Raw genomic sequence first — 23,108 nt, forward strand, 5'->3', positions numbered from 1 at the left:
TGGATGTCTTCCTGGAGCATAACAATATAGATCTGGGGATTTATTCTGACAGAATATAGGCTGAACTGGATGGACAAATCTCTTTTTTCGGCCTTGCTAACTATGTTACTATGTCCAGTAGTGTACAACATCAGCTTAATGAACTTAGGACCAGATTTTTAAAACAGCCTAACTTTACTCCAAATCTTTACCTCTAGCCTTTAATTGTTTGTCATTGTGGACATCCACCCAGAGGGAATATTGATGAGCTGATGATGATGAGTGGAGACTTAATGGCTACAGCTTGCACGTGACCTGGTCCGTGGCCCTGGGGCGTCCATTAAGTAAAATGATGAAAGGGGAAAAGTTGTTGGTGATGTGGTAAAAATGATGATAAAGTTTATAGATGATTAAATATGTGACGCCACCTGTGGTATTCTGGTCAGAGGTGACCAGCGCTGTGGTGTTGTTCCCCTGAGACTGTTGATGTGGCGCAGCTGAGGTGAAAATAGCTCTCAACAGGTAGAGCAATAGTCCCAGGGCAAAGATGTTAGATTAATAGTCAAAATGGCTGTGAACGTTGGGGTGCAGAGAAATGAGAGGAGGACACAGAGAGGTGCAGTTTCTTTACCTTTTACTGGTAATTGGTTGCAATCTGGAGTACCACATACAGGTGATGGAATGAGTCCGGCTCACCTGGAGGCATTCAGGGAATCCACCTTGCCAGGTGGGGATTTTGGACCTTCCTTCTGTGCTTTGTGTCTGGGTCTCTGCTGTTTATAACTAAGCTGAGACCCTCTATTGCGTATTGATTTCTCTAACCTGTACGGCTGTCAGCGTGAGACTATTCCACGATTACCTTCCTTTTCTCCGTCAGCCCCAGGCTCCTTATCGTCCTTCCCCTCCTGTCAGATCAGCTCTCCGTCTCTAACTGACTGGATCTTCCAGAAAGATCTTTTTATCTCACGTTTAACTGTCTTGTCATTTGCTCCCAGCTGCTCTCGTTTCCTTGACAACTGCCTCAGCTGACTTCTAGCTGACTCACCAACTCCATCTGCTGGCCAGAATTTATAAAGCATCTCCCTTTTCTGACCTGCAGCAGGAATTGTGATTTAATCTATGTTACCTGGCATGGGGATCCCCTTTCTACCTCCAAGCATGACTTCACCTCTTCGAGGGAGGCAATGTCACTGTGACAACCGGACTCTGGGGTGTTACAATTCTCAAAGAAAATCAGGTGAATATAGATTGTTTTATTTTAAATCACTACCCGAATTGATTAATCAGTAGTGGACAACCCATTTAACTTTGTGCCAAATTAATGTACTACATCAAGAAATTTGAAAAAATGTAACCCCTTTACCCCTGAGGGTGGTTTGCACGTTAATGACTGGGCCAATTTTTACATTTCTGACCACTGTCCTTTTGTGAGGTAATATCTCTGGATGCTTCAAAGGATCTTGGCGATTGTGAGATTTTTTTCTATGACATATTGTACTTCATGTTAGTGGTAAAATTTCTTCTACATAACTTGCATTTATTTGTGTAAAAAATGGAAATTTAGTGAAAATTTGAAAAATTTTGCAATTTTCAAACTTTGAATTTTTATGCCCTGTGATTCAGTAACCTCTGTTAAAGCTAAGGGGCGCTGCATGTGCTACTCACAATATGCATGTGGGCATTTCCATGATTGTAAATGTCCAGTATGTGTTGTAGAGCTTCTCTGCGCTATAAGCCCAAAAATAACGTTGTTATGCTGGGACTTGTAGTCCACAAGTTATTTACCTGTAAGGAGGGCTTATAGGGCTAGTCAGAGAGCTGGGCTGGATCAGCTAGCCACACATACACCGCCCACATATGGGGGTGGTTTGGCATATATAATGTGACTGAGGTCTAATCACATGGGTTGTGTGTTTTGATCCGGAGTGGTGAGAGTGCACGGTCCTGAAAGGCCTGTGTGCTGGAAGTGCCTGGACTTCCTGAAGAGCACATATAGAGGCCCTGGTCCTGGCAGAGTCTGTGACGGCTTTGCATAGGGGAGCTAGTGCCCGACTGTGGGTCTGGAACTGTCAGGAGGCCTACTGAGTAAGGCATTGTCCGGAATGGTGATCCCAGTGCGGCCGCTTCCCTGATAACCTGTGAGTTAGAGTTGAGCGAAACGGGTCGAAAAAATTCAAAAGTCCCCGACTTTTGGCAAAGTCGGGTTTCATGAAACGAAACCCGACCCTAGGATGAGGTCGGCCACGAGGTCGGCGACTTACGCGCCAAAGTCGCGTTTCAAAAGTTTGTTTTGCGCTCTTTTTCAGCCAATCAGGATCCACGGACACTGTGGGCAACGTGATGACATAGGCACGGGTCACCACCATCTTTCAGAAGGGCATGCAAGTGATTGGCTTGCTTTGGTGGGCGTCACAGGGGGTATAAAAGGGCGTGCACGCCGACCGCCATCTTACTTCTGCCGATCTTAGTATAGGGAGAGGTTGCTGCTGATTCTGTAGGGAGAGCGTTAGGCAGGGAAGAAGACAAAAAAACTGCTTCTGCTGCTAGCGATTTGGCCTGCACAACACACAAGTCACTGTGTGTGCAGTGCAAGGGGAGGCTATATTGTGGTGTATCAGTGGTGTTGGTTGTTGGGCTGCCTTCTAAGGCTTCCTGACACGCTGGCATTGCTGTTTACCCACTGCTCCGCAAACTGCTTTTTTAAAAGCAATCCAATCTCCCTTATCCTCTAGTCACTTTGGTCACAGGCAGCTGTGCCATCGAGCGTGTCACATAGCGCTCAGATATCAGTGGGCCGCACACAATCCACAAGTGTCCAGTGTCCAAAAGTGTACGCAGAGATTCAAAATCTCCATTATCCTCTCGTCACTTTGGTCACAGGCAGCTGTGCCATCGAGCGTGTCACATAGCGCTCAGATATCAGTGGGCCGCACACAATCCACAAGTGTCCACTGTCCACAAGTGTACGCAGAGATTCAAAATCTCCATTATCCTCTCGTCACTTTGGTCACAGGCAGCTGTGCCATCGAGCGTGTCACATAGCGCTCAGATATCAGTGGGCCGCACACAATCCACAAGTGTCCAGTGTCCAAAAGTGTACACAGAGATTCAAAATCTCCATTATCCTTTCATCACTTTGGTCACAGGCAGCTGTGCCATCGAGCGTGTCACATAGCGCTCAGATATCAGTGGGCCGCACACAATCCACAAGTGTCCAGTGTCCAAAAGTGTACGCAGAGATTCAAAATCTCCATTATCCTCTCGTCACTTTGGTCACAGGCAGCTGTGCCATCGAGCGTGTCACATAGCGCTCAGATATCAGTGGGCCGCACACAATCCACAAGTGTCCACTGTCCACAAGTGTACGCAGAGATTCAAAATCTCCATTATCTTCTCGTCACTTTGGTCACAGGCAGCTGTGCCATCGAGCGTGTCACATAGCGCTCAGATATCAGTGGGCCGCACACAATCCACAAGTGTCCAGTGTCCAAAAGTGTACGCAGAGATTCAAAATCTCCATTATCCTCTCGTCACTTTGGTCACAGGCAGCTGTGCCATCGAGCGTGTCACATAGCGCTCAGATATCAGTGGGCTGCACACAATCCACAAGTGTCCACTGTCCACAAGTGTACGCAGAGATTCAAAATCTCCATTATCCTCTCGTCACTTTGGTCACAGGCAGCTGTGCCATCGAGCGTGTCACATAGCGCTCAGATATCAGTGGGCCGCACACAATCCACAAGTGTCCAGTGTCCAAAAGTGTACGCAGAGATTCAAAATCTCCATTATCCTCTCGTCACTTTGGTCACAGGCAGCTGTGCCATCGAGCGTGTCACATAGCGCTCAGATATCAGTGGGCCGCACACAATCCACAAGTGTCCAGTGTCCAAAAGAGTACGCAGAGATTCAAAATCTCCATTATCCTCTCGTCACTTTGGTCACAGGCAGCTGTGCCATCGAGCGTGTCACATAGCGCTCAGATATCAGTGGGCCGCACACAATCCACAAGTGTCCACTGTCCACAAGTGTACGCAGAGATTCAAAATCTCCATTATCCTCTCGTCACTTTGGTCACAGGCAGCTGTGCCATCGAGCGTGTCACATAGCGCTCAGATATCAGTGGGCCGCACACAATCCACAAGTGTCCAGTGTCCAAAAGTGTACGCAGAGATTCAAAATCTCCATTATCCTCTCGTCACTTTGGTCACAGGCAGCTGTGCCATCGAGCGTGTCACATAGCGCTCAGATATCAGTGGGCCGCACACAATCCACAAGTGTCCACTGTCCACAAGTGTACGCAGAGATTCAAAATCTCCATTATCCTCTCGTCACTTTGGTCACAGGCAGCTGTGCCATCGAGCGTGTCACATAGCGCTCAGATATCAGTGGGCCGCACACAATCCACAAGTGTCCAGTGTCCAAAAGTGTACGCAGAGATTCAAAATCTCCATTATCCTCTCGTCACTTTGGTCACAGGCAGCTGTGCCATCGAGCGTGTCACATAGCGCTCAGATATCAGTGGGCCGCACACAATCCACAAGTGTCCAGTGTCCAAAAGTGTACGCAGAGATTCAAAATCTCCATTATCCTCTCGTCACTTTGGTCACAGGCAGCTGTGCCATCGAGCGTGTCACATAGCGCTCAGATATCAGTGGGCCGCACACAATCCACAAGTGTCCAGTGTCCAAAAGTGTACGCAGAGATTCAAAATCTCCATTATCCTCTCGTCACTTTGGTCACAGGCAGCTGTGCCATCGAGCGTGTCACATAGCGCTCAGATATCAGTGGGCCGCACACAATCCACAAGTGTCCACTGTCCACAAGTGTACGCAGAGATTCAAAATCTCCATTATCCTCTCGTCACTTTGGTCACAGGCAGCTGTGCCATCGAGCGTGTCACATAGCGCTCAGATATCAGTGGGCCGCACACAATCCACAAGTGTCCAGTGTCCAAAAGTGTACGCAGAGATTCAAAATCTCCATTATCCTCTCGTCACTTTGGTCACAGGCAGCTGTGCCATCGAGCGTGTCACATAGCGCTCAGATATCAGTGGGCCGCACACAATCCACAAGTGTCCAGTGTCCAAAAGTGTACGCAGAGATTCAAAATCTCCATTATCCTCTCGTCACTTTGGTCACAGGCAGCTGTGCCATCGAGCGTGTCACATAGCGCTCAGATATCAGTGGGCCGCACACAATCCACAAGTGTCCAGTGTCCAAAAGTGTACGCAGAGATTCAAAATCTCCATTATCCTCTCGTCACTTTGGTCACAGGCAGCTGTGCCATCGAGCGTGTCACATAGCGCTCAGATATCAGTGGACCGCACACAATCCACAAGTGTCCAGTGTCCAAAAGTGTACACAGAGATTCAAAATCTCCATTATCCTCTCGTCACTTTGGTCACAGGCAGCTGTGCCATCGAGCGTGTCACATAGCGCTCAGATATCAGTGGGCCGCACACAATCCACAAGTGTCCAGTGTCCAAAAGTGTACGCAGAGATTCAAAATCTCCATTATCCTCTCGTCACTTTGGTCACAGGCAGCTGTGCCATCGAGCGTGTCACATAGCGCTCAGATATCAGTGGGCCGCACACAATCCACAAGTGTCCAGTGTCCAAAAGTGTACGCAGAGATTCAAAATCTCCATTATCCTCTCGTCACTTTGGTCACAGGCAGCTGTGCCATCGAGCGTGTCACATAGCGCTCAGATATCAGTGGGCCGCACACAATCCACAAGTGTCCACTGTCCACAAGTGTACGCAGAGATTCAAAATCTCCATTATCCTCTCGTCACTTTGGTCACAGGCAGCTGTGCCATCGAGCGTGTCACATAGCGCTCAGATATCAGTGGGCCGCACACAATCCACAAGTGTCCAGTGTCCAAAAGTGTACGCAGAGATTCAAAATCTCCATTATCCTCTCGTCACTTTGGTCACAGGCAGCTGTGCCATCGAGCGTCTCACATAGCGCTCAGGTATCAGTGGGCCGCACACAATCCACAAGTGTCCAGTGTCCAAAAGTGTACGCAGAGATTCAAAATCTCCATTATCCTCTCGTCACTTTGGTCACAGGCAGCTGTGCCATCGAGCGTGTCACATAGCGCTCAGATATCAGTGGGCCGCACACAATCCACAAGTGTCCACTGTCCACAAGTGTGTGCAGAAATTCTAAAACTCCCCTGTCCTATAGACACCTTGTACCTTGTTTTACATTACTATATAGTTTGTTGGATTTTGTCTACATTTCTACCAAAAATGAGGAAGGCTGGTGGAAGAGGTCGTGGAATTGGGCGGGGGTTGGCAGCTGGTAATGATGGTGTTGGTGGTGGATCTGATGGTAGTGGCAAGAGCAAAATAGGACCAAATGCAGGAGGTGCTGACCCTGCGTCATCGTCTGTCTACATAAGGCCTCGAACACTTAGTTTTCTAGGAGTTGGCAAACCGCTTTTAAAGGCAGAGCATCAGGAAAAAGTTTTGTCTTACATTGCTGACTCAGCCTCCAGCTCTATCGCCTCCTCTTCTTCAGTTGTAAAAAGTAAAAGCACTGAGTCGTCATTGGAGGCTCATGTTCATGAACCACACCTTTCCTTGTGTCCTTCACCCCAACCAAGATTGAAGGATGACGCAGGCCATACTACTGATTACTCCATGGAGCTGTTTTCACATACCATGCCTGGATTATCAAGTCAAATGGTGAATTACCCAGGCCAAGATGAATCTGACATGGAGTGCACTGATGCACAGCCGCTGACGGATGATTCTGCTGGTACATTCACTCAGAGCACTACATTGTCCTCGCAGTGTACAGAGCCAGATTTTGACCCTGATGAGACTCAGGTGCCCCTTCCCGCACACTATACCACCATACACGGTGACACAGAGGAAGGTGCACATGACATAGAAGAGGAGGTGATGGATGACCCAGTTGTTGACCCAGATTGGCATCCATTGGGGGAAGAGGGTGCTGCTTCCAAAAGCTCAGATGAGGAGCATCCACAGCAGACATCGACATCGCAACAGCTGTTATCTGGCAGGCCCGGAGCACTCCAAAGACAGGTTCCAAACATCAAAAGAGTTGCTGGACAGCTTGTCCAGAGGGTCAAAAGATCACAGCGTCCTAGGCCGCAAAATTTCTGCCAAAGTAGGAAGAGTGCAGTGTGGCACTTTTTTGAACAAAATCCTCATGATCAGGCCAAGGTTATCTGTAAGAAGTGCGCAAAGACCTTTAGCCGAGGGAAAAATCTGAAAAATTTGAATACCAGTTGCATGCTTAGACATTTAACCAGCATGCACTTGCAAGCGTGGACATAACACCAAACCTCAAGTGCCACATGTGCAACTGATCACAACGAAGGTAGTCCGCAACGCTACATTGTTTCCCCCACTGTAAGCCCACCGGTTAGCACAGCAGCAAATGTTGAGGTGTCGTTGCAAGGCCACAGCAGTCAGGGAATCCCACTGTTATATCAATGAAAGACTGATTCTAGGCCATCAGAAAGAACAACAACTCCATCACCATCATCAACCCTCTCTCAGTCCGCCCTGTCCACCGCTACTTCCACCATATGCAGCTCTCAAGTCCAGCTCACCCTCCCAGACACTATGAGTAGGTCAAGAAAGTACTCAGTCTCTCATCCGCGTACACTGGGTTTGAACGCCCACATTGCCAAACTAATCTCGTTTGAGATGATGCCCTTTCGGTTGGTGGAAAGCACAGCTTTCCGCGAACTCATGGCCTATGCAGTACCACGCTATGACCTACCCAGTCGCCACTTCTTCTCTCGCAAAGCAATCCCAGCCCTCCACCATCATGTGAAAGACCGCATTGTCCATGCCCTCAAGCAGTCAGTGAGCGGAAAGGTGCACCTCACAACTGATGCATGGTCCAGTCGGCACGGCCAGGGCCGTTACGTGTCCATCACTGCGCACTGGGTTAATGTGGTGGATGCAGGGTCCACAGGGGACAGCGGTGGTGGGACAGTGCTGCCTAGCCCACGGTATAGGAAACAGTTGGCTGTAGGCGTTCGACCCTCCTCCAGAAGCGAAAGCTCGTCCACAGAGCGCAGTCGTACGAGCACTCCATCTGCAGCTGCCACTGTTGCACACGATGTGTCCCCCTATCGAGCAGCTAGTGGAAAGCGTCAGCAGGCTGTGTTGCAGATGATGTGTTTGGGCAACAGACACACCGCCGAGGTGCTGGCCGAGTACTTGAAGCGACAAACTGAGTCATGGCTGGGCAGTGTACATCTTGAGGCAGGCAAGGTAGTTAGTGATAACGGCCGTAATTTTGTGGCAGCCATAGCCCTTTCAAAACTCAGCCATATACCTTGCTTGGCACACACCTTGAACCTGGTGGTGCAGTGCTTCCTCAAAAATTATCCGGAGTTAACAGCCCTGCTCCAGAAGGTGCGAAGACTGTGCGCGCACATCCGCCGGTCGCCTGTACACTCCGTTCGTATGCAGAAGCTGCAGCGATTGCTCCACCTTCCCAACCACCGCCTCATTATCGACATTGCAACAAGGTGGAACTCCACCCTGCACATGGTGGAGTGGCTGTGCGAGCAGAGGCAGGCCATAATGCATTTGTGGGAGGATACACGGCCAGGCACTTTGAGAGCAGACATGGAGTTGACAGGTGTGCAGTGGTCGAAGCTGAAAGACCTCTGTAAAGTCCTTCAGTGTTTTGAGGAATGCACACGGCTGGTAAGCGCAGACGACGCCATCCTAAGCATGAGCATCCCACTTATGCGTCTGCTCATGCAAACTTTGACGCACCTTAAGGAGCAGACATCTGCAGCCAATGTTGATGAGGAGGAAGAGGAGGAGGGAATCCTTGATGACATTCAGCCATTGTCTGCTCAGGGACCTCTCCTGGACGAGGTGGAGGAAGAAGAGGAGGAGGAGGATGATGGGGATGATTACTTAGGGGAGGAGGATGCATCTCGTGGGGCAAGTGAAAATGTTGGCATGGCAAGGTCTGGTACAGGGTTTGTGCGTGACTGGAGGGATGTGGATTTGCCAGAAAGTGCTCCTCCAACCAGCACTCGCAGTGCATCATTGACACCGGGAACATTGGCCCACATGTCAGATTATGCCTTGCAGATCCTAAAAAGGGACCCACGCATTGCCAAAATGATGAACGATGACGACTACTGGTTGGCCAGCATCCTGGATCCACGCTATAAAGGCAAATTACAAAACATCATGCCACAGGAGAACCTTGACCTAATATTGGCTAATAAACAAGCAACTCTGGTAAATCGGTTGCTTGAGGCATTCCCTGCACACAGCAGCGGTGATGGTTCTCACGCGAGCCGTACGGGCCGGGGGCAGCTTGCCAGAGGTGTTCGTGGTGCACACAGCAGAAGTGGCGTTGGAGACAGGGGTTTCATGACAATGTTGTGGACTGATTTTTCAAGTACCGCTCACACAACTGGTAATACTGCATCGATGGAAAGTGACAGGAGACAGCAGTTGTCAACTATGGTTACAAACTACTTTTCCTCCCATATCGATGTTCTCCCACACAGGTCATTCCCCTTTGACTATTGGGCCGCTAAACTGGACACCTGGCCTGAATTGGCCCAATATGCCTTACAGGAGCTCGCTTGCCCAGCTGCAAGTGTGCTATCGGAAAGAGTCTTCAGTGCAGCTGGATCAATCCTGACAGAAAAAAGGACCCCTCTGTCAACCCAAAATGTGGATGATCTAACCTTCATTAAAATGAACAACGCATGGGTTTCCAAGGATTTTGTCCCACCTTCCCCTGATGACACATAGGGTGACAGAAAAATGGCTTGCTTTGGTCCACCTCTTCCTGGGATTTGACCTATTTCACCTTTTGCATCAGCTGAATATCCAACATCAACATATGCCACTTTCTAAAACTCCCTAACTGTGCTGCCTCCCCCCCCATGGCCGGGGTCACCACCTAGCGCACGACACCGTGCGAGTGCCGTTGCCCTGGACAGGTGGGTAGGCCGACTCTTGGGCGCGAGCACTGGCACAGGGTCTCTCATAGTGCAATCAAGTGTCTCTGACGGTGGTGGTGCACACCCGCCATCAGACACACCGCTGTACTATGAGGGGCCCAGTGCCAGTACCGACGCACACGAGTGGGCCCCCATTGCTTGGGCAGGGCCCCAGCATTTGCAATCTTTACCTCTCCCTGCTCCTCCGCTGTGAAGTCTGGGCCGTTAAATCCATACTGTGCCTGACACCGTCTGAGCCTGCCTCCTGATCTATAGACATATATTTTGAATGTGTACGCTATCCATACATGTTATCCGTGGATACGGTACCCTTTCTAACCTTTGTGCAATCACGTGCAAGCCATACTGGGCCTAACACCGTCTGAGCCTGCCTCCTGATCTATAGACATATATTTTGAATGTGTACGCTATCCATGCATGTTATCCGGGGATACGGTACCCTTTCTAACCTTTGTGCAATCACGTGCAATCCATACTGGGCCTAACACCGTCTGAGCCTGCCTCCTGATCTATAGACATATATTTTGAATGTGTACACTATGCTATCCATACATGTTATCCGGGGATACGCTACCCTTTCTCACCTTTGTGCAATCACCTGCAAGCCATACTGGGCCTAACACCGTCTGAGCCTGCCTCCTGATGTATAGACATATATTTTGAATGTGTACGCTATCCATACATGTTATCCGGGGATGCGGTACCCTTTCTCACCTTTGTGCAATCACGTGTAATCCATACTGGGCCTGAGAACGGCTGGCGAGCTGTTAAGCAAGCTACAGCACCTGTGGTTTGCAGACGTAAGTTTTTCATTTTTTCAGGAATGACGGTTAGGCCTAATTCCGGAACTGCGGTTGACCTGCACTTACTGGTAAATCATCGTTCGCGGGTAATAATTGTAATCACAGATCCCCATCACTAACGTTGTTCAGCGGGTTATCTTCACCTGTAAGCGACAAATGCTGGCCTTTTCAGTGTAGCGCACATGCAGTCACGGACATGTAAGGGCATGACACACCAGTTATTGGCCAATCTCATGTGCCAGAACCTCACGTGTCCCTCTAGTAAGCCGGACTCGGACCGCGGGGCATGACGGAGTCTCGTTCGTTAACGGAATTAAGCTTGCAATCTGTGCATCTTTTCTGTAGCTTGCATGGTTGAGGTTTCCCAGGTGGAGTCGAATTAAACCGTAGGCTCCACTCCTGGTGGTGCCCTTCTGGACATTCCTTTAAGGTTCAGCTTTGCAACCATACTGCCCACGTAAAACAAACACTTTGCCTTCATGAACACTGTTTGGAGGGTCATGACTCGTGGGAATAATGCCGCCCAATCAGTTAACCTGCTAGAGAGATCCTTCGTTGCTCCCAAGCATGACATCACACTCCCTAGGAGGAAGGTAATGCCACTGTGGCGACCGTACTCCTGGGGGCGACACAAGTGCACTGATGCCCAGCCACTGCTTGCTGAATCTGCTGGTACATTGACCCAGACCACTACATTCCCCTCGCACGCTACACGACCTGAATCTGACCCTGATTAAACTCAGGTTACCCTTCCCATATACAGTTCCATTTTACACGGTGACAAAGAGGAAGCTGCAGATGAAAGTGCAGGTTCGGCCCACCCGCCATCAGACACACCACCATACTATCAGGGACCCTGTGCCAGTGCCGTCGCCAACGAGTGGGCCTCCCCTGCTTGCTCAGGATCACAGCACTTGCAAGGTTGAAATACTGTGCAGTGAGATGGAAGATGGGGACGACGAGGAGTCCAGACTAGTACAGGGATTCCCTAGCGAGGAGACTTATTTGATTGTTTTCAATGTTGGGACAGCAATTTTTGGGGAGCACTATACTCTGGAGAATGATAGATGGGGCCCACCATACACTGGAACATTCCAAAGGTGGACATCAGACACTGGAGCAGCATTTACAGGGCCCATTATACACTAGAGCATTAGAAATGGGGCCCATTATGTTTGGAGCATTATTTGGGCCCATAAGACAGTGGAGCTTCATCCATGGGGACCAACATATACTGTAGCATTATGTGGAGCTCATCATATACTGTTTCAAACATTATATGGGACCAATGATTCTGTATGGAGAAATAGATGGGCCTCGTCATGAGATGTAAAAAGTGAAGTATTTTTCATTGTACTATACCGCTATTTCTCTGCCGTATCGGAGCATGATGAGTTGTAGTATGTGTTAAAGGGGCGCTCTTTCGCCCAGGGCACATGAAAACCTGGAGCCAGCCCTCCCCCCCACAACTTTAGCCAAATAACCCCCATTTTTCAGTGCGTAACTTGTATTATGAAGTTAATTAAGGTTGACAAGCTTAAGTAAGAAGAATTGATGCTTTTGGCATTCAAATGGGCACTGTAGGTGTGTTTTCTGTCCTCCTCTCACTGCCGACTTTTATTCCCCATTGACTTACTTTGGGTTTCGTGTTTCGGGACGACCCCGACTTTTCCCTATAATCGGACGATCTTGCTCGACCCGACTTTTGGAAAAGTCGGGTTTCACGAAACGAAACTCGACCCTAAAAAACCAAAAGTCGCTCAACTCTAGTCCTGAGTACGCTGATACCCCATATGTGGGGGGAACCTCTGGTTGGGTGCACTGCAGAGCTTGGAAGGGAAGGAGCGCCATTTGACTTTTTCAAACCAAAATTGGCTGGAATTGAGATTGGATGCCGCATTTGGAGAGCCCCTGATGTGCTTAAACAGTATAAACCCCCCACAAATGACCCCATTTTGGAAACTAGACCCACCAAGGAACTTATCTAGATGGGTGGGGAGCACTTTGAACTGCTAAGTGTTTCACCAAAGTTAAGAACGCCTGTGCGTGAAAATAAAAAAATCATATTTTTTCCATAAACATGATCTTTTAGTCCCCTATTTTTTATTTTACCCTGAGGTACTCTCTCACAGTTTATATAGTTTGATTCCATACCTGGCCTTCTTGCTGGGCAGGTACTAACAGAATCTGAGCCTTCCTTGAACTAAGGACACATCCACGCATATGTCCTTTTGTGGCACGTACACTTCAACAAACTTTTTGTTGAAGTGTTTGATGACCAGCCAAAACTTTGAACAGACTGTCAAATTTGGGGTCATCTCATGGGGGACACTGTGCATTATCGGTATAATGCAGGAATTTTTGGATGGCCTCAAAACGAGTCTTGGCCGTGACCATTTGGAACACTGTAATGTTGTATAAAATATCAATACTCCAATATTGCCAAAGTTTTGGCTTCTTCAGTATCCCCATGTGAAGGACCAGGCCCCAAAACTGCATAATTTCAACTGTGTCTACAGGAGACAATTTAGAACATGATAAACCGGGGTTTTGTGCCAAAAATAGACGAGTATATAAATTAGTTTGACCCACCATGAGGCTAACAAAATCCTCAGAGAAAAAGACTTTGAAAAAGTCTATTTATATGACGCCGGTGGTGTCAAACTTGATTCCTGATTCTGCCAGAAAATCAGGAAACAGTCGCTCGTAATTTTTTGGGGGCGTGGTACGTACGGGGTCCGCAATGTGGTGCACTGGTTCATCTTTATCTTCTGGAATGGTGGGTGCTGCCTCATCTTCTGTCCTGGGATGTCTGCGTGGCGGTTCTGCAGGACCCGAGGAGGAAGATGAGGAGGAGGAAGAGGAAGATCGTCATCTGAGAAATAAATGTGAGATCCTCTCCATCGCTATTTGTGTCAGTGGCAAGGAAAACATATGCATTCGCCACTGAATAGTGCTGTTGGGATGAAAATGATGGGCGGGACATTTGTTTTATGAATATGGTGCTTGTGTCACATACTTTATTTTTAACTGTTTGTGTGGGGGGCATAGTGTTAGGTGTAAAATTTTGTCTGAAAAGAAAAAGCTAAAAGAAAAAAGCACAACCAGGGAGAAAAAAGTCTGTGAAAAGAAAAGTGAAAAACAGCAGGCACGAGCTCTGTTGAGTGAACTGTTTTACTTATCAAAGTTTGGCGGCTGCTGATTGTGCACACGGAGGTGCTGAAAAAGAAAAGTGTCTAAAACAGCAGTCATGAGCTCTGATAAGTGAACTGTTTCACTTATCAAAGTTTGACAGTTGCTGGATGTGCGCACAGGGGTGGCGCTGGGGGCAAGAAAGAAAAATGGAGAACAGCAGGCACAAACTCTGATAAGTGAACTGCGTCACTTATCAAAGTTTGGCGGCTGCTGGATGTGTGCACGGGAGTGTTGAAAATAAAAGTGTCTAAAGCAGCAGCCATGAGCTCTGATAAGTGAGCTATTTCACTTATCAAAGTTTGGCAGTTGCTGGATGTGCGCACAGGGGTGGCGCAAAGGGGGTGAGAAAGAAAAGCGAGCATGAGTGTTGATTGGTGAACTGCATCACCAATACATGCTCAGTGGCTGCTAAATGTGCGCACGGAGGTGGCACAAAGGGTGGGTCAAGAGGGGAAAAAGAGGGGGAAAGGGAAGGGGTTGGGGGATTGGGGTGGATGAGATCGGGCAGGGATCAGGGATCAAAACAATGACGGTTGTAACCTCTCTTCTTTCTTCTGTCTTGTCATCTTTCTACTTTCTTCTTTTTTCAGCAGGGATTGTGGTGTCACAGGCTTCTGTGACACCACAAGGCCCAGCATAGTAGGAGATCCAGCAGTGTGACCGCTCTGCAGGAATCCTCAGCTAGTGTGAGGATCTGCAGAACAGTCACAGACAGGTCACAGGGCTGTGACCTGTCATTGGTGTGATCAATGATGACATCGATCACACAAATCAGAGCTGGCCCTGGTGATGCTGGTGTTGTTAGGCACCGATCCTAGGCAGGTTACCGGCAGGGCACAGGGCGGTCACACCGCAGCTGTGCCCTGTGATTGGCACGATTGACGGATTACATTGATCACACCAATCAGCAGCTCCTGGCCATGCCTGGCCTTTCCTAGGCACAGGCCTAGGATCAGTGCTCATACAGCACTGATCCTAGGCAGGTCCCCAAGCAGGGCATAGAGTGGTAACACCGCGGCTGTGCCCTGCGGTTGGCGCGATCGATATGATCATTGATCACGCCAATCTGAGCAGTTTTCGCCGATGCCTGGAATTGACAGGCACCAGTCTAGGATTGAGCACATCGGTACTCGATCCTTGGCTGGGAGAGCACTCTTTCAGGCAATCTGATTGCCTGAAACAATGAGAGGCTGCGATTGGCTGTTCAGTATTGAAGCGCAAATCACAGCGATCGTGACTTCGGTCGCATTAAAGGATATGACATACAATTCCATCCATGGTCAGACAGGCACAGGTCACATGGATGGAATAGTACATATGATGTCAGAAAGGGGTTAAGACTGTCTAGTTTGTTTGCACTATATGAGTAGTAGATGGTATTGATAAATCTGTCCCAAAATAAGTGCAACAAAAAGATAAATATATGACATTTGCACCAGTTTTTTGACGTATTGCCTTCTAGATTTCTTCTTGACTTTAGTAATTGTGCCTCATTGTTTCCAGATTTGGATCTACTATGATTACTGGGGATGTTGAATGCAAATTAGGTCAATTCCAGATGGAGCTGTTCACAGGTCTAATTTTTTTCAGACCGAATCGTCGGCACAGAATCGCAGACATGTCTCATATTGATCCGAGTCTTGGATCAAAATCCACAATGCAAATTCTGTGAAAAAATAGGACGTCGAAGTCCTAGTAAGCACGAAACAGCCGTCGTCAGACATTGCTCACTTCTCCCTCCAGCCTCCCGGCCATGAAGTTTTAATGTGGATTGCTAAATAAAGCGGACTTTTTCACAATTCATAATTATACAAAATACATAAATATGTTAAAATATTCTGTGCACTTCAGAGAAAATCTCATGCCCACAGTTGTTGTACAACACCATGTTGTGCAGCACCAGTTGAGGTCTACAGGCCCATACTAATAGAGATTTCGCACAGAGACTAACAGAGATTTTTTCACACTAAGTTCTAAAAAAATTCTGGCATGATCTATCTCCATATCAGGTTAAAGAAGAACTCATCCTTTGAAGCATTGACTTTAGAGGATGAATACTGTTGATTATGGAGGGATCAAAGAGGCCATAGATGGAGTGCCTGGACTTCTGTAATGTGGAAGTGTGGGGACTTTGCTATCATACAAGCTGTGTGAAGCTTTAGGGCGTACATGATGCTTGTAATAACCTGCAGAAGGATAATTGCTGCAAATATGTTTCCTCTCTTGTGGTCTTTTTATTTAGCCAATTTTCGCCCATAAGATATCACCCCATTATACCAGAGAATGACACAACTGCAAATTATATAAAGGATGTTGGGTAAGTTTTTTTCAAAAGTTGTCTACAAAAATAAAAATAAACATGACTTCCAGCTTGGCCGTTTCGGCTTCAATATTTGCCATCTATTAAACTGCCTATGGATTTCATCTATAATAAGGTGGACTAAATATCCACTCTGTAATCTACGAGCACCAACCAGCCTTATCTAACGAAACCTTAAATTGAAACTGCCAGTCTTACTTTAGTAGGAATGTGGGGGAGATGTCTACTTGAGGGGGAGGTGAGAAAATGTGTGTACCTGTCTTCACTTTTTCTCTAATTAAATGTGGTCTGTTACCGAGCTGTGTAGCAATGTAGGTCATTAGTGTCACATTCATGGTGGCATGTGAGGTCTCCCTGCTCTCTGAAGATATGGATAATGTGCAGCACCCGTGACCGCACTTTCTTGCAGTTGCCTGTGTGAGTGACAGAAAAGATGGGTCAGCCTGATACTCTGTTAGCACTGCAGATAGCAAAAGGCACTTTCCACCTCTTCAGTAATAGCTTTGCAAATATATTAGTAAATAAAATAACAGGCTAGGAAAAAAGTGATTCATTTGATCTATAGTGAAGGTAGAAAAAAAAGGCATTCGGACCATGGTGGAAATGTAATATTAAGAATAAAAGAATCAAAATCAATGCTTGTATAGGTCAGTATCAATAGTTAACTTTGTAATGATATCTTATTCATAAAGAAGATGTATATTGGATGCATATAATGACATAATCAAAAGTAAACTCGTCTGAAATTCCTAAAACTACTACAATTTCAATGTGTAAAAATGTTTTTTTTATTTGATACTTGAAAAATACAGCCAGTAATCTATAACAGTTTGCTAACAGAACAGATCTCTATCTAATTAAAGAGTGAACCCCATTTAAAAAAAAAAAAAACTTAAAAAAAAAACAACTTTTATTAAATTAACAATTAAGTTACTGCTTGAGCAAAATGAAAGTCAAAAAAGAAAAAAAAGTATAAATTTAGATTGACCATAAATGTTATGTGTCATCAGTTTTGGTATAAATTTCTTTCACTTTCAGTTCCTTTCCATTGAATAACAACATGTATACTATTCTGACATTTCTGACCATCCTTTAAATTATTGGCTTTATTTTACTGTTCCTTAAATCACAGTACATTAATGTTCCCGTGAGTCATATCACAACATCTGCAGTCTTCTGGGGCAAAGACACGATGTGGGTAAAGTGAAATTGTAAAGGAGAAGACTGGGCTGTGGGTGCTGACAGGGCACCGGGTACCCACTTTGATGTTTTCAGACTTCAACGAAGAGGAAGGGGAGTCAGCCTTGCCCCCCCAGATCCCAATGCTTCGCCACCTGCTACTCCCAGGGAGGTGAGTGCTGAGTTACCAATGCTTGAAGCCACGGAAGCATCAAGCCCACTGGACCAGAGTAGCTCTGCACCTCCTATTAGTCAGATCAGAGCGAACCACAGTTGGAATGCCTCCCACCCGTTATGAGCAAGATTAATTCATTTGGCAATGAATCATCCAAGTGGTTGAGAATTGTGAACTCTTGGTGAAAGAGCTCTCGCACGTTGACTTGCAAGATAAAGGAGAGCTGGGGTGTAGAGTTGAAGACCGGGCTGTGGCTGCTGACAAAACACTGGGTCCGAACCTACTGTTGCGGGAAGGAGATTGGAGATGGAGCAGACCCTTAACCTGTGTAAAAGGAGCATGGTGAGCCATGGAGATATAAAAGTGTTTGCACAGGTAAAGAAGGGGGCTTCCTGCTTGAGATAGGTGTCAGAGAGGACCAGCACCGGGCTGCGGGGAAAGATTGGCCACATAGTAACGATCATGGCCGGGTGCAGCGAGGACTCCCAGGTTTCAGCGGGCATGTGAAGGAACACAGGCCAAATGGAGGATTGTGGTGAACTCCACTCTGCTGTGCTGCAGCATAACGGACTAGGGGCTCAGCGGGTAAGACTGGTGACCACCCACTGCCCTCAGAAGTGAGGCCGACTTGTTAAGCGTGAAGAACTCAGAACCGGCCTCAGGCGGCTGCTGACCAATCATCTGACTCAGGAAAAGAAACAGACAACCGAGTCACGCTAAATGGAATTAATATGCAGACTGCCATTCTGAATTACTCTTTCCCTGTTTACCCCTCAACCTTTATCATTTATTTCCTGCTGCTCCCTGCAAGGAGGTTACCCCTGTATTAATAAAATGAGTAATTGCTACCTCTTGCTCTGTGCCTCTGTATCACTGCATCCTAATACCTGTGTTACACAATACCTTACTATATCACATTTAGGTGATACATGCCGAATCCCTAACCAAAAACTGAGATACCAAAAAACGACTAGCACGTTAAGACAATCATAATATTAGTACATAACATCACAGGTCACGTTTCTGATATTGGCGATTGATTTTGCACAAACATACGGTAAGTTTATTTAGTAATTTATTAAATGCCTGTGTTGATGCATCAGGAAAGTCTGCCCCATGATGAATAGCGGTCGGCGGCGCCTGCGCACTCCATCCTAGTGTATACAGTGGGGAAAAAAAGGATTTAGTCAGCCACCAATTGTATAAGTTCTCCCACTTAAAACTATGAGAGAGGCCTGTAATTGACAGCATAGGTAGACCACAACTATGAGAGTCAAAATGAGTAAACACATCCAGAAAATCACCTTGTCTGACTTGGCAAGATCTATTTTTCAAATTAGGGTGGAAAATGAGTTGTTTGTCACCTAAAAACTTGCAAGATTTCTAGCTCTCACAGACCTTTAACTTCTGATTTAAGAGGCTCCTCTGTCCTCCACTCATTACCTTTAGTAATGGCCCTGTTTGAACTTGTTATCAGTTTAAAAGACACCTGTCCACAACCTTAAACAGTCACACTCCAAACTCCACTATGGTGAAGACCAAAGAGCTGTGGAAGGACACCAGAAACAGAATTGTAGCCCTGCACCAGGCTGGGAAAACTGAATCTGCAATAGGAAAGCAGCTTGGTGTGATGAAATCAACAGTGGGAGCAATAATAAGAAAATGGAAGACATACAAGACCACTAATAATCTCCCTCAATCAGGGGCACCACGCAAGATCTCACCCCGTGGGGTCAAAATGATCACAAGAACGGTGAGCAAAAATCGCAGAACATGAAATATAGAAAGAAAAGAAAGCTACAGACTAGAACCAGGATCACCTCAATATACAAAATGCTTTATTGGATACAAACAGACATGACCAATTAAAAACAATTAAAAGTCATAAACATGACCCCTATAACAAACCCTATTAGCCCATAATAGAGCTATAAGCTCCCCACAAAAATGCCAGAACATGTAGTTTACAATGGCTATGTTCCAAATAAGTATACAGGTAAGAATATAAAAATATACACTATATATAGTGCAGTAAAAGGAGCATCATACATTCACAATGGAACAACTGTACATGATACAATCTTATGTTTAAGAAACATTGCTGCAACAATAGACAGCTAATAAGCCTACCCCAATCTATCTGTACAATAAAGTAAACCCTAAGAACAGATGCCACAAAGATGAAGGCCTGATGTGAAGCAAAAAACACATGTATGGCAATAAAAAGTCCACGGTACAGAGGAATAGATATCCTCAATAACACACAGGAAAGTGCTGAAAAAGACGCCTGAATAGGAATAAAGTTTCCAGAGAAGTATAATACTTATCCCATAAAGCTTGGACTAAAAATGGTAGTCAATCAATATCTATAGCTGGGGGAGCTTGTGGGGATGCCCGACGCATGTCGCCACCACTAGATGGCTTCGTCATTCAATAGATGAATGAGAAGCAGCTGTGACATTACCTATTACACCGCATGTGTTAGAAACGGAAACACTGACTTCAGGGAGAATCCATAGTAACGTGTATACTGCAGACGCTTGTATAGAAAGCAGTTCTGAGATAACCGGAACTGAATACTGTGCTCACATGACTCCGTACATCCAGTGCGCATGACTTTGGTAATTATGTAGGGTCGTGGGCCGGACTGCGGGGGTGGTCCCTCTGTATACCGCACAGTGACGTAACAGACACAAGATGGAGGCAACTTTCGGGTGAAACAGGTCCAAGTTTATTTCTCGTCGTCCGTCTGACGGCCCCAGCAATACACCGCAATCCTTTTAACGGCCCTCCGTTTCTAGGCCCCGTTACACACACTGTACTTTTCACTAGAGACGTAAATATACGCACCGTCCCGTTTTCAAACTTAGTGACGTTCCTGCCAGCTCAGTCACTGTGGCCACCTTAGGCCTGTACACCAACAGCAATTTTACTGATCAGTTGTCGTCCTTAATTCGGTATGTTTTCTCCCGGGCCTCGTCTGTACTGCGGTACTTTGAGTCAGGACCACTCCCCTGACTTCCTTTCTCCTCAGTCCCCTGGTTTAGCTCTCCTCACAACACTCCAATTGTCACAGACTTCTTGTCTCTTGAGCTCCTCCCAGGGACTGGAACTTTCTGGAACCCTCCTGTCAAATTTATATCTTTCCCGGTCCCCTGTAACTCCGCCCCCCATGACCAACGGTTTCTAAAGCCCTCAGCTGCTGTCAAGTCCTGAACTCACACTCCTCCCTGCCATCTTGTGGTCAACCCAACTTACTGCACGTCATCTACACTTTCCTAGCTGTTTCCCCACTGTCATAACTGATATCTGTCTAAAGTGTGCAACCCTCCTCTTTCTAATCTGACAAGTCCGTCCACCCGTCAGGTCACCTTCCCTACAATTATATGAAGTGTGCTTGCGCAATAACAAACGCTATAACAGTACCTATTACGGCGCACATGTTGGAGGCGGAAAAGAGTAACTAGAAGAAAGGCAATCCATGGTAACAAGTACAATGAAGCTAGCGCGTGTAAAAAGAAGTTCTGGAATCCAGAACCCCATCAGAGTAACCCCGTTGCCTATACCTGTCCCTGAGCTCATATGTCTGAGTCTTAAATGTCACCAATTCAGAGCAATTCCTCCTTACTCTGAGATATTGACCATGAGGGATGCCCCTCTTTAGTGGGACAGGGTGGTGGCTGTCTCATCAAAGAAGGGCATTCATGACTGTGGGCTTGCGATAAACTCAAGTACCCGAAACAATCTGGGTAGTCTTAGTTATTTTTACATCAAGGAAGGCTAACTTGTGCATGTCACTTTCAGATGTAAATTTCAGCCCTATAGAGTTGAAATTAAGCTCTTGCACAATTCTACAGAATTCTTCTCTTGAACCAATCCAGATAACAAAGACGTCAACTAACTGGTACCAAGCCGATATCTTGTTCGAACAACATTTATCAGCACTGGAAAAGACGAGGAGGAGATTAGTATACGATGGTGCACAGGAGCAACGCATCGCAATCCCCCTTAGCTGGTGGAAGTACTTACCGTCAAAAAGAAAATAGTTGTGGGTTAGGATTAACCTCATTAGTTCCAACACCAGATCGTCGAGGCTGAATTCATAAGTTTATCATTATCTTTTGTTTTTAAGTTTATTTGCTGATCCACTTTGGCCATGGTGCAATAGTTGAGTATACTGGGTACTTTACCTCTTGTAGGATTTCTGTTATGCCATGCTCTGTGGGGTGCAGTTAGTGACAGGGTAATGTACATTAGAACTGTACCTTAAATATATATATATACAGTGGGGCAAAAAAGTATTTAGTCAGTCAGCAATAGTGCAAGTTCCACCACTTAAAAAGATGAGAGGCGTCTGTAATTTACATCATAGGTAGACCTCAACTATGGGAGACAAACTGAGAAAAAAAAATCCAGAAAATCACATTGTCTGTTTTCGTTTCATTTTATTTGCATATTATGGTGGAAAATAAGTATTTGGTCAGAAACAAGCAATCAAGATTTCTGGCTCTCACAGACCTGTAACTTCTTCTTTAAGAGTCTCCTCTTTCCTCCACTCATTACCTGTAGTAATGGCACCTGTTTAAACTTGTTATCAGTATAAAAAGACACCTGTGCACACCCTCAAACAGTCTGACTCCAAACTCCACTATGGTGAAGACCAAAGAGCTGTCAAAGGACACCAGAAACAAAATTGTAGCCCTGCACCAGGCTGGGAAGACTGAATCTGCAATAGCCAACCAGCTTGGAGTGAAGAAATCAACTGTGGGAGCAATAATTAGAAAATGGAAGACATACAAGACCACTGATAATCTCCCTCGATCTGGTGCTCCAGGCAAAATCCCACCCCGTGGGGTCAGAATGATCACAAGAACGGTGAGCAAAAATCCCAGAACCACGCGGGGGGACCTAGTGAATGAACTGCAGAGAGCTGGGACCAATGTAACAAGGCCTACCATAAGTAACACACTATGCCACCATGGATTCAGATCCTGCAGTGCCAGACGTGTCCCACTGCTTAAGCCTGTACATGTCCGGGCCCGTCTGAAGTTTGCTAGAGAGCATTTGGATGATCCAGAGGAGTTTTGGAGAATGGCCTATGGTCTGATGAAACCAAACTGGAACTGTTTGGTAGGAACACAACTTGTCGTGTTTGGAGGAAAAAGAATGCTGAGTTGCATCCATCAAACACCTTACCTACTGTAAAGCATGGTGGTGGAAACATCATGCTTTGGGGCTGTTTCTCTGCAAAGGGGCCAGGACGACTGATCCGGGTACATGAAAGAATGAATGGGGCCATGTATCGTGAGATTTTGAGTGCAAACCTCCTTCCATCAGCAAGGGCATTGCAGATGAAACGTGGCTGGGTCTTTCAACATGACAATGATCCAAAGCACACCGCCAGGGCAACGAAGGAGTGGCTTCGTAAGAAGCATTTCAAGGTCCTGGAGTGGCCTAGCCAGTCT

Source organism: Dendrobates tinctorius, unplaced genomic scaffold (genome assembly GCF_039654945.1).
Source record: "Dendrobates tinctorius isolate UK_male_01 unplaced genomic scaffold, ASM3965494v1 ptg000018l, whole genome shotgun sequence".
Lineage (NCBI taxonomy): Eukaryota > Metazoa > Chordata > Amphibia > Anura > Dendrobatidae > Dendrobates > Dendrobates tinctorius.